Below are 11968 nucleotides of genomic sequence, written 5' to 3'. Positions count from 1 at the left end.
GATTTGCAAGGTGCACTTGAAAATATTCTTTTGAAAGTCAACTGATTGCATTATGAATTATGCTTATTATAGATTATTATTATCATCCCTCGCGAAAAGTTTTACTTCTACATATATTAATTAAGTTTTACATTAATACATTAACACACAGAACGTAAATATGTGACGAATATATAAAAATCGGTTGTTGTGTTTTGCCAACACTTCATCCGCAAGATTTATTTCTCGAGAAGCAAGTGGTATTCTATACGAATTCGAGGAAGCCTTCTCGGATTATAATTACAATGCCGTAAAGCAAATGTAGCAGATCACATTGCGCGAAATTTAGTTGACAAATCAGAACCGTCGAATCTTCGCTACTTCATTCGTAAGCGAACGTGACATTCGTCGTACCAGATAAACAGCTCGAAACATTTGCAAGATCAAGAGCATCGTATGCACGAATGCTTCAGGTGCAGAGAGAATGACTCTTTAAATGCTCGAAATTATGCCTTTTTAATTCAATAGTCTTTAAAAAAATTTTAAAAAGCTGAAAATATCCTTTATTATTTTTTTTGCATATCTCATTCTCCGATGAGCATATCTCTGATTAAATTTTTAATTGAAAGAATATATGTAAAAGATGTCAGAAAGGATTATTGTATACGAAATTTCGGGGATTCAACAATCATTCTTCGTTTTTTGCGTCATTCTTTTCTGTCTTATTAGTGGACGCGGTTTCGGTGCGATAAGAATATCGCGCAATAGTGTAGGTACGAGCAATCATAAAAGAATATACTTGTGTACGTGCGAGACGTCGACACGCCCGGCACACTGCCGTTGGATGTAATGAGAAATGCGAAACGCGGGGAGATTTACAAGAAAAGCTCCCGGATGCGTGAGAAACTTCATCTTGATCAATTTCCCTCATTAGCGGCGACTGAGCATGGTGTACCGCGGAAAACTTGGAAATGCAAGGACTGCAGAATGTTCCACGATGCTCTCGCTGCGCAGAGCATTTAAAAATTCTCAATATAGATGACTATAGAAATATATTTTTAGAGTTAAAAAGAAATTTTGCGTTGTGAAAATTGTTGAAATTTCTATGAAACTTCTCATAATACTCTAGAATTTTTTTTTGTTAACAATCTAAAATATATTTTAAATTATAAAAACTTCTTAGCATTAAAGGAGTTAAGTTAAACGTCCGCTCTTGAGATTTTTTTCAAGAGCAGCTTCGCTACCGATACATATATATACATATATATATAGCTTTGTTTGGGCACCCTGTATATTCGGCAGTCTTTTGTGATGTAGGGGGGGATTCTCTGTCCTGTCAGCGCCTCCTTGGGTTCAACGATCTCTATGACGGAGTCACGTGCATTCATTAAACCGATATATAAAATTTAGTTTGGATAATGAAAGAGAAAGAAAAAGAGAAAAAGAATAAAGCGAGAGATTAGATACGATCTTTGTGATATACATATGTATGTTTCTTCGTACAAAAACATCGCATCCAAGGCCTAAAGTATCATATATGTGTCTATGGTATAGTTATAATTTTTGTTATAATTTCATGTCATCTTGATAAACAAAATGTCGAATTTTTATTTTAATTAAATAATATCGGGCGAGGTACGAGATACGGAACGGAGGAGAATCGATAAGAAAGAATCTTTTAACGGGATTGTATCCGGTATTTCTGACCGAAAACGACGTGAAAACTCCGCGTATATATGGCACTGCGCGAGTCACATCGTTTAAATGCAACAAAAGTAGAGCGCTGTCCACGTTAGGGTAAGGAAAGTGAGCGGAAGACAGGTGAGTGCAGGTGAGGAACGAACTCGAGGTGCGGATGTACACAGAGCAGAAAGAGAAGAATCGACTCGCCCGCGGGTACATACATGTATAACCTGCCGTTGTTGTGTAAAGGGGAATCGAGGGAATCCGCGTACTAAAGTACTAAAGTTTCTGACCAGAGTCAAGCAATTGCATTTGTAAAATGTATTATTGACACGCTTACATTTATGTCATTCTGCGAAAGGACAAAACTGATATATACATTTCATATGATATTATAGATTATAGAACATTTTTTACTTTTTTTTAGGCAATTTTTGCGGTTTGCATCTTAAAAAATAATATTTTATATATTTGAGCAAAATTAATAAAATATTTATATTTTAAAGAACGTACAGAAACATATATAGGAGAAATATATATCGTTCGATCATAAAATTCTCGAATTTATAATAATACTAGAACAATACAAGCGCGTGCCGCATTCTTCGATTTTATGTTAAAAAGAATATTAAAAAAAAAAAATAATATAAAGTTTGTTTAAACTCGATTAATATTTTTTCACAGAAATCAGCTGATTAAAGCGTTAATTTGCTAATTAAATTTTAAAATAATAATATGGTAAAAAATTAAAATAGTAATATGTTGTAAATAATATATTATAATACCTTATCTCTCCGCGATTAATATTTTTTGACAGAAATCAGCTGATAACTGTCAAAAATATTATAACATTATTTAAAGCATATTATTATTTTAATTTTTATAACATATTATTTTAAAAATTAATTAGCAAATTAACGCTTTAATCAGCTGATTTCTGTCAACAAATATTAATAATGCAAAAATTTGTTAATTAAATTTTAAAATAATAATATGTTACAAAAATTAAAATAGTAATGTTTTATTTTATTTTATATGTTACAGGTAGCAAGCTGCGCGCAAGTTTGACTGCGAGATTCTCGAGTGTCGAACGGACGTTGATTCGTGCGATTATAGTTTTCGCATCGTTATTTCTTATTGCAAGTGCAATACGCGAAATACGCGTGTGTCTCACGCGTCGCGTCGGGAGTGCCGTGTAAAGTTTCGCGTGTCGGGAGTGAGTGCTACCATGGCCCAAGAGAGGAGGAGGAGGCCCGGGGAGGCATCGGGTGACAGCGGGGCAACTGTGAGGTATGCAAAAAAATATTTTTTAAAAAACTGCATTGAGATATTCGACCATTTCCAGACTTTAAAAACACCCACACGCACACATGTATATACACATGCATAATTTGAATATTTTGTTTTCAGATCAACGTGTGTGCTGTGTACTACAACTCCACTATTGCACGTATCGGTGAGTGAAAAATTGTTTATTTTATAACATTTTTATAGCGGTAATGGGTGTGTATGAAGCTGGCGTCCCATTTCGTGGAAGCTCATAAATAATTAAGAATTCTACCTTTATTTTTAATAGTTCTACTATTGAATATAAAGCCAGAACTCTTAATTATTTATAAGTTTCCACGAAATTATACGCTAGCTTTACACACATATTATTATTTTATTTAATTATTATCTCTTGAGTGATTGAGCAATAAGGTCAGCCCGTTAAAGCAAATTATATTACAATCTTTAATACAAAAATATCAGCCCCATCAATCTAAAGGCGTCTAACGATTGCGGTAAAGGTTTGCATATTTGCTTGGAAATGGCCCATTACGTCAATTTCTTATTTCCGTTTTAAGTATTGATTTTTTTTTCAAATTATGTCATTATTCATATTCTGACAAGGAAAGTAAAGTACAACACAATTCGCGTCATTTCATCTCGTTATCGCTTGAAATTCAAAATTCCTTATACTATTTTCTTACATTATTTTTATATTAGTAATGTAAATCTCCATAGTTTAACAATGATAATATTCAACATGTTACATTAATATTATTAAATTTTTTGTACATAAATAAAAATTAAATTACACTATTATAAATCAAGAGATAAAAAATAAAATAGATGACTTTGTGAGATCTCTCTTAAGATAGGTATACTATTTATAAAACATCTTTGATAATAAAGAGGATTTATCTTTTTCTGTAACTGTAACTGCAATGGCTTTACTATGAGGAAGTGTTGCTTGAGGTAGAAGTGTCGCTTTCAAAATTGCTGGCTCTCGATTATGTCACAGAGAAAATTGTCATTATTTCTACTCCGATGGATGCGTTTTCCACATCTTAACAATCTCCTTACCTTCGCGTAACAACCGCGTCAGTCGCGATCTCTTACCATCAAAAGATAGTCAATGAGATTAGAAAGGTGTATTCGGCGTCTTCGAGTGCACATAATGAGTCACTTGTAATCCATTATTATTATGTGGACATATTAATTGTTTTGTTTGCAAAACAGGCAATATGTTTCTAGCACATAATTTAAATTATGTAACGTATAAAGCATTGTGATTTAAAATTGTACAGGCTATAATCGGCTACAATCTAACAAAGGAAATTAACTAATCTTCAAAGATCTTAGAGGAAATTTAGTATGACTATATTAAAAAAAATTTTATATTGTGACGCGGTTATCGCGCAATTTAATTTTGTTACTATATATTTCCAAATATTTTATAACTGTCCATATTGTTATAGTAAAATATCTCTGACAAATAATCTCTCACATATGTAAATGACAATCTTGTAGCGCCTATTCAAAGGTCTATCGTAGGATAATCATTTACGATTGCGCCTATATGCAAGGATCATGTACGAAGATTCGCATGTGATTTCTGTTTAAAGTTTTATTAATTCTAGAGTTATCTCTGTGCAAACTATAATATATAAATATTTTAGATAGAAGTTATATATGTGAATTTTTGTATAAACTCCTTATATATGCGCGATATCGTATAATTAGGCAACATATAATTTTCAAAATCTGATTTACAAATAATTTACAAGTGCGATTAAATGATTTATTATATATTGGAAAATATCTAAAAGTGTATAAATATTTAACGTATCTGAAGTTTTTTAACGTTTTTACGATAAATTTTAAACTTGATAGATAACAATAACATTATTCCAAGAAAAGAAAAAGAATGATTCTTATGTGATTGTCAATCCAGAATAAAGAGAATTATTCAAAGAGAAATTGTTGGAAATAACACAAGATTGTTTAAAGAAGAGGAGGGAGAGAACTTGTTTTTCTTATTCTTTGAAAAATGCCGCAGCTATATAATTTAAGAAACTTTTAGAAAATGATTGGGAAAGGATTTTCTTTGGTCTCACGTTTCCAGGAAATATTTCTGAAGTGCTGTAAAACGCTGTATACAATATTAAACGTTATTCCGAGAAGAAAATTTATCTTAATCATCTCTACTATAGTATCGGAAAAGCATGCTATATTTTGAGAATTTATAGGGCTCATTAGATTCCGATTAACATTCTTACTAAAACTTTTTTAAATAGATTTATTATCAAACTAATATCCTCTGCATATAATATTCATGCTGTCCATCTATTAATTTTTTGAAAGAAGACATTTTTTTCTAAGCTTAAGAATAGAATCTAAATATATACATAATATAGATAAATATAAATTAAATTTTGTTTAGCGTTGAAATTAATTATTTCACGTTTAAAAAATAATAATGATACATTATTCTTATAAATATTATTTTTTATTTTAGAAAAGTTTTAAACAGAATGATATATACATATATAGCACATAGCACACATATATAATTGATAAGACGTATTTTAATAAATTAAGAAAAAAAAGTAATTTGTAAAATACGAGTTTCGACAACGAGATGAGTATAAATGAGAATTTTTATCTGATGTAAAATAACACTGCATTATTCCAGAATTCTATAATTTGTCACATTTAGCCTATAAAGTCAGTCGAATCTTTTTCCATATCTTACGCAAATCCGTGTAAAAACAAATAAAAAATATGCGGATAGAAAATCGTTAGCGCTTGATACCAAGCACGAGAAGAACGAGAACACCCCTTTGAGCGTCCCAGGGGCTTCCTCGCGCAGGGTATCTTGTGGTTGTGATTCCGAGAAGCGAACGGGCAAGTAACGAGTTAGCTTGGCGGCTGGACACGCAATGTACTGACGTGTGTGAAAGATATACAGTATATTCAAAGTAGCGCGCGAACAATGGAAACACAACAAATAACGATAAAGTATAAAAACGTTGATAAAAGTAATCGTGATAAACTGAAATACAATCTGAAAGTTAGATAATCGTTAAATATTTATTTTTTGGCATTCAATACGGTATCTTTATCTTAGCGATCAAAAACATATAAGATATTTCGAGCTTTTTATAAAATAAAATAACCAAGAGATAAGAGATATAAATAAATAAGAGATAAACTTTCCTATTAATATAGTAGCGCAGCAACTTTCTATCTGCAAATGTTAAATAAATACTGAGATATTTTAAATATAAAAAAAGACGTTATATTGATATATTTCCGAGATACTTTGATAAAAAAGGTTTGCTACAGTGAAGGGGGGGGTTTGGCAACCGTAAAATTTGGAAGTAGGCCACCGGGTAGGTTTATGGTCGAAGTTACAACAAGAATTTACGTATGCATGCGATGTACGATGCATGTATAAACGGGATCGTAGCTGCTCTTATACATGTATATAGTATATACACAAACGTGGATACAAAAAAACTGTCACACATTGTTTTGTGCTAAATAATCGCTGCTAGATGCTCTCGATCTCTCATTGTCAGTCATACATAAAAGATATTATGAATTTGTTTAATATTATACGCACCAAACTGTGATATTTTATCTATACTGTTGTCACATCTTCGCAAAAGCGCAGGGTCTTTCATCAGCTTTTAAAAATCGAATCCACCTTAATAGCATAAAACAAAAAAAAATTGAAAACAATAAAATTGCGCGAGTTCTGAGTTGTAGAATTTTTCATTCATACACAGAGAGAATTTTCTCTTAGAATTTACCCTGAAAATCATGGTAATCGTAGGACAATATGGTATGGAAAGATTTTTATGAAAATTTCTCTGATTAATATTTATCACAATAAAATATAAAACATGTTTGATTAATTTTATTATGCAGTTTAGTAAAATTAATCAAACATGTTTTATATTTTATTGTGATAGATATATTATTATTTTTATTGTGATAAATATTAATCAGAGAAATTTTTATAAAAATCTTTCTATATTGTCCCACGATTACCATGATTTTCAGGGTAAATTCTAAGAGAAAATTCTCTTAGTGTACTTTTTCGAGAAGAAAATATATTGTATATATGGCTTTCTCTTCCTCTCGATATATTATCTCTTCCTTTTTAAAGATGTATATTTGATATTTACATTACTATCGCAGTTATCAGTTATTATCTAATAATTTAACAGAATTGTCTGTGTACGTGTGTTCGTTGGTATATATGTATAGTATATACATATTCGTCCTGTGCATATACACTATTCACGAATCCTTAGTCAAATGTTGACCACGTGGCCGAATCCGCTTGTTCTCCCACGTCCGCATGTTATGAAAAATCTATGCTATGGCCTTGATATTATTCTACATTGACGTTGAAAATTTAGTCAAATATTCCGGCTCGGATCTTTTTAATAACACGCTACCACGTGTTGAAGAAGAACATCGCGCGCCTGTCAATCGAAAACTTCCTCTCTTTGGAGGAAAAATTACGTTGCTTCTATTCTTCGCGTGTTGGAATATCATTTATCAGCCTATCAGATGCTCTTATATATAATGTATATATATCTGATTTTTTTCTCTTGTACAATGCGAGAATAATTTATAGAATATTTTATAAATGTTGATTTCATCAGTCGAGGGAATGAATCTTATCAAACGAATTTGATGCGATCTGTAAAATCGAATTTTTGAGAGAGTTTTTCTGTCTACATAGTTGATCTTGAAAAAGATTATTATTTTAAAATAGATGATACGACGCTCGCGGAACGTCAGCTGGCTTGTTACATTAGTTTCTACGAACGTTATCAGTCACAACCGGGAAAAGGGAGAGAATAACTTCCCCTACGTTAATAGTTAAGGTCCGGCAGTTATCGGGAAACGTGGAAACGACGGGCGGACAGAACCGCCGTCGTTATCGAGTATCAGACGCGGAGGTTGCGGCGGTGGTGGTCGATAGAGGGAAGGGCGGAGAGGCGGGGGAGAGGGAGGACGCGACGACGGCGGTGGTGCTGCTGCTGCTGGTGTGCCTCATCGCTGTGCAAGTCCGGGGGCGAGCCAGGGTAGGTTGAACGCGCGCGCGGGTAGAAGGGTGAGACAGGTGGAGAGAGCAACTCTCTCTCCGCCGCCGGTGACGTTTTAGCTCATGCAGAGGTGAGCCCGAGAGCCCGTGGTATTGACCGGTTGCCTCCCTAGCCGGTTACCTGGCAACTGTTTGTGCCCAACACACCTATGAAACCTTGGAGATCTGACTTTAGCCTACAGACCGACCACCCATCCGACCATTACCCGCCCATCCAGAGAGCCCTGTTTCCTCCCTTGCACCCTACCCCGTCTTTCGCATCCCTCGCTCTCGGCCACCCTCTCTGACCCTTTCTCTCTCTTTCTCTCTTCCCTTCTCTCTTTCGTTCGATCGAATCAGATTCCTGGGGTTCGAGGAAGAAGCGCTCGATCATTAGGGCTTCCCCGTAAGTTCTCGCATTCGTACCTTGGCGCCGTCCCCATCCCGGGTGATGGTCGACGGCGATGGACGTGAGCGTAGGGGTGGATGGATGATCGGCTGTTGTTACGACCCACGAAAACGCGCCCACGAGGGAGAAAAAGGTTCGTGTCGAATTCGATTGCCAAGCGCGGAGAAGTCATCACGATAATCTCTCTTTTTCTCTCTCACTCTCTCTCTCGTCATTTTGCTAGCTTTGAAGCTAACCTTTCGGTCAGGGATGCGACGGAATCGTAATGTCATCGCGTTTGCAATGTCTCAGGTGTCATGGGTGTATCGATCGCTTCTGGTTCTTTTTTTTTCTCTTTTTTTTTTTCGTTCTCGGTCACGTTCCACGTGAGAAGGATGTAACGTTACTTGCATCGTATTGCAGTTGCGTTATGTCAGTAATCTTTATAATTATAAAATAATATATGTATATACATTTAACAAAGCATTCAAGTTCACAAGAGAGACTTTAATTTAATTGCTTGAATTTTTTTCTTAGTTTATTTTTAATAATTTTTATATTATGATCTTAATACACATAATTATGATAGATTATAACACAGAACAGTGCATTATGCCTAATAAATTTACCTACTACATATACTTTTCTTTTAGAGAGAAATGTTTCTTCTAATATTTAAAAATAAAATTGCAATTTTTATACACAGAATATTAACAAATTTGTCAGAAAAATGAGTATTTTTTTCTAATACTTAATAACTGAATAGCGCTTTTATAATTGAAAATAATTAAAAATTATTTTTTACACTTGCAATCGTACTCTCTTCTCCAAGACCTCGGAATCGGTAGCTCCTAGGCTTAAAAAAAAAAGAAGTTATATCGCGCGAGAGGAGGAATGCACACGCGTGGGGAGGAAAACGTGCGCGCGTGCTTGTGAACAGTCATTAGATGAATAATAAATTGATGAATCGAGGGTGTGGTTACGCGGCTGGAACGAGCGCCCAGGTTGCCCTGGCTACGAAAGCACCTACATCGGATCCTCCGGCTCGAAGTTGGAGCCCTCCGCGGCGCGGTTCGGCCTCACACGTGTGCACCTTGGATACGTGTGTGTGTGTGTGTGTTTGTGTGTGTGTATGTATGTATGTATGTATGTATGTGGCGAACGGCGGGCGATCGTTCGTCTGTGTTTGAGTTCACGCGTGCTTATACCTATGTATGTGTGTATGTGTGTGTTCCGACAGCTATAGGCTAACATTATCCGTATATTGCCACACACACACACACATCCAGTATGGTCCTCCTCCGGCCGGAGGCTAGCAAGCTAAGCGCCGATCAATAACCGGGGACCTCGGTGGCTCTGCTCCGTGGAGTGTCTTCCGTGGAATACAAACGGTCCTCGTTATAGTTCGCTAACGCATTCTGGAGAAGAAAAGGTTCGGATAAACGTAACTTTTTAAGAGTCGCGATGAAATATTAAAAATAGAATGCTTAAAGTGGATGTAAGAATTTCAACCATAATAAACGGCATATATATATATATATATATATATATATATATATAATATAATAGAGAGAAATAGAGAAAAGTATTATATTTTTCAATTTTTACGTATTTTTATCAGTATATTTATTTCTATATCTCTAGCATACATTAGATATTGTATATGATGTTCGTAGAAAATAATATTACGATTATATATATATTATTTGAAATATTATTTAAAATATTTTAAAAAATTGTATCGTATATTATATATATAAAAACTATGTGTATATATACGATATAATTATTTTAAATAATATAAGATATAAAAAATATCTTCTTCATCAACTACACGGTAACATCGATGCTTTGTTGAAATCATATCTAATTTAGCCGCTCTAAATATCTATATATAGAGAGTATAAAGCGTAGAGACGAGAGAAAGAGAGAGAAAGCTATCCGTGATGTATCGCACGCGTTATCGTTCTTCGATTAATCGATAGCGCGCGTCTCAAACAACGTCTGTCGGGAGGGACACGAAGCCATTGTACGTGCAGCTTTCGTGAAAATCGCGGTAACACCGACTGGCGTGCTGAGAAACCCGTGAGTACGATGACGAGGCCCGTAGCCGTAATGGCGCCATTGTTCCCCGGGCCGAGAGAGGAGAGAGATGTGCACGTGAATCGAGGTTACGCGAGGGGGAGGGAAACGAATTGGTATTTGCGTAATAGGAGAATACGAGAAATACTGCGACGTTGTGTGTGGATCGTACGATGATGATGAATCTCGAGATGTGCGCGACCGCGAGAGGATGATACTTACTCTGTTGCGTAAGTTTGCGCGACGACGCGTCCTTTGGATGTTAGCGCAAAAAACCGAGACGTAATTTTTATTACGACGGCGAAGCAGTTTTTCAATCCGAGGAATAAGAGAGCACTTATGCAAGAACAGCTTCACCGGGAGGGATAAATATCAAACTCATTAAAAAAATCAATTATATTTCATTTTTTAATGTCTGTCTCTTCTGTCTGTTCAGTGTGAAAATTTATTTTGTATAAAGATTGAGCATAAATAATTTCGAAATTGGGATTTCTTACAATATTTCTTATATTTTGTATTATATATTGTTAGTCAATGTTTAATTCGGCGGTTCGATTGGATCGAATTAATATTAAAAAAATTAAAAGTGAAAAATTCAGATAATTTACCGATAGAATACAGATTTAAAATTTTAAATTTCGATAAAAATGGAGCTTTATCATGCATACCACACATATTAAGAATATAAATTCCTTTTGATATATAATTTAGTAATTTACTTGCTATATAATAATATTTATTTATTATATTTACTTTATTACAAAATATTTTGTAATTTTTGTCACTACGGAGATTACGATCGTCCTTGTGTTAGTTATCTCGGTTTCGGAAGAATAGGAGATAATCGTCTCGTTTTAACGCGACAAACGCAAGATATATATACTTCTGATTTCGTAATGCCGATCATTATCTGCGGAATATCGTTTCTCGACAGAACTTTATAATCATTCCACAGACAGTTATTCGACGCACGAATCACATGCGTTATCGCGCGGTAACAATTATCAAAGTCTCGAGATAGGTGAACCTATCTCGAAGGTAACCAGCAACAGCTGATTTTCTCGTATTGGTTGCAACCGATGCTGATGATCTCGTAGCCAGCAATGCGGAACGGACGCCGACAGTCCTGTGCATTGTTCCGTGTGCCTCCTGTGTAAAAACACTAATACTGCTAACCCACGCTCTTGAAAGACACTACACCAGTTCCCACGAGTTACGAACACGCGAATTCAAGGTACCGCTGTATTATGATTACGGATATCTTACACAACGTTTATCCGAGCTTCGGGGACCGCCTCGAGATCTTGAGAGAGAGAGAGAGAGAGAGAGAGAGACTATCGTGAAAAAATCCTCCCAAGTTCTTTATCTTCTAAGATTCGTGATTTTAATTGGGACCGCTCTCATAGCAATGGTACGTCGCATATAAATCTTGTGTGTTTTCGCGCTCTTCACCGGCATAAATA

At 34.9% G+C, this 11968-nt stretch overlaps 1 protein-coding gene across 2 annotated transcripts in view; it reads left to right on the top strand.

The window, feature by feature from the left end:
* Positions 1-3076: 3076 nt before the first annotated feature.
* Positions 3077-11968, top strand: part of LOC145935932 (uncharacterized) — a 90792-nt gene continuing 81900 nt past the window's right edge. The window contains exon 1 of one of the 2 annotated variants that reach the window (XM_083037738.1): positions 3077-3118. The gene's annotated coding sequence lies outside the window, so the exon portion shown is untranslated. The remainder of the gene's footprint in view (positions 3119-11968) is intronic. The other variant, XM_083037736.1, reaches the window with a different exon arrangement.

Source organism: Prenolepis imparis, unplaced genomic scaffold (genome assembly GCF_030444845.1).
Source record: "Prenolepis imparis isolate NDT839.2.m4 unplaced genomic scaffold, iyPreImpa1.0 SCAF_5, whole genome shotgun sequence".
Classification (NCBI taxonomy): domain Eukaryota; kingdom Metazoa; phylum Arthropoda; class Insecta; order Hymenoptera; family Formicidae; genus Prenolepis; species Prenolepis imparis.
This window is presented reverse-complemented; position numbering and strand designations above follow the sequence as displayed.